Genomic DNA, 1781 nt, shown 5'->3' with positions numbered 1-1781 from the left:
ACCCTAGTTAATCGATTAAAGCCTTGGTTAATCGATTAACGTTGTTCAAAAACGTAACTGATTCTGTTTTCCAAGTTTTTCAGTTTCAACAACTTCTCAAACAGTTAGGTTAATTGATTAACGTATGCCTTAATCGATTAACATCATATTTTCATGTGTAATTTTAAATACAAAAACTCGAATACGTTATGCACTTAATTCATACATGTTTAACACTTAGTTTATGCCTAGAATGCACATATACATGTATTTATGTGATGCATGAACATATTATGAATGACATATCTCAAAGATGAAATGATTTAAAAGATTTATGCATATGAGACATGTATTAGGTGACCTAAGCCTTAGACTCAACTTAAACTAGTTTCTAGTCTAAGCCTAGTACCAATCAAAGACTTAAGCATGTTGATTTGTTGGTGATCTTCAAGCTCTTATTAGCACAATTTGTCCTCATCAAAACCATGACATATAAAGAGAGCTTTCCAAAGTGTTCCTCTTGACATGTCACGACCTCACAAGAGTGACAACTATCAACCTGGGACTAGAAAAAGTGGGTCCATTATGAACACTCTCGAATCTTGGTCGGTCAACCAGATAATTATGATGGATACATTGTTGATTGAACATGAGTGGCAGTACAACATAGAGACCACTTCAGACATAGATCTACTACATCACTTTCACAAGACTATCATACTGTCTGAACAACACATACCTCTGCCACAAACGCATGCCACCTACACACTACACTCTCTACTAGACGACAAGATAGACCTACAATATGGCTACATAGCCTACCACATGTGATGACAACCTCTTTGGAGGTGGTTGTCTTGTTGACGATCGTTTCTTGATTGAAGGTACTTTGGTAATTGCAAGTTGTGTATGCTTGAATTTTGGAACGTGTATGATTGAGTTGTGAACGTGTATGATTGAATTTTGTGAACCAGTATGAACATGTGTGAGTCGTGTTCGGATAAGAAAATATGGTGAAGATTGAAGATGGAATGGCACCACAAGCAAGAATGGTTGATAAGCCTATGCAGGTCGCCACAAGAAAGGATTTTTTATAAGAACGAGGCCTTGGTTCAACCAAGAAGCTAGGAGAAAAGCTTACAAATAAGGAATTAGTCCAAAGTAAATTCAAAGTTGTTATTCCTCATGGTAATTCGATTACAAATAATGAGGTGGCTGGCCAAGCATGGCTCTACAAAAAATACAAGAAATTAAGTCATACATTAATTGTTATTCCTTCATTTCCCACGTGCATAAGCCTAAGCATGGTCTAGATTCAATGGATCCCAAAAAAAGAAATAATTCATGCACAAAACTCCCCTTTATTTGAATTACCATACATAGCTCCAAGTTTGGAAAGTAGTTACCGCCTAGCTTGAAAATTGCCACACCAAGCTCCAAGTATGGAAGGTAGTGACTCGCCTAGCTTGACAATCCACATGCCTTGCTCAAAGTATGGCAACACCACACGGTTAGCTCTAAGTATGGAAGGTGTTGAGGTTCTTAGCCTCAAACATGGGAAATATCACACATATTGCTCCACTTATGGAAGGAAATGAATTCGTGTATTTGAATTTGATTCAATGCTCCACGACTTGCTTCACATATGGATAGAAATATTATTACCACACAATTTGTTTTACACGTGGAAATAAATAAATTCATGCATTTGATTCCATGCTCTATGACTTGCTTCCATATGGAAAGAAATAATCTCACCATATGGTTTGTCCTACTTATGGAAAGAAGTAATCTCACTACAC

This window comes from Lupinus angustifolius, chromosome LG03, assembly GCF_001865875.1.
Source record: "Lupinus angustifolius cultivar Tanjil chromosome LG03, LupAngTanjil_v1.0, whole genome shotgun sequence".
Classification (NCBI taxonomy): domain Eukaryota; kingdom Viridiplantae; phylum Streptophyta; class Magnoliopsida; order Fabales; family Fabaceae; genus Lupinus; species Lupinus angustifolius.
Note: the sequence above shows the minus strand (reverse complement) of the source record.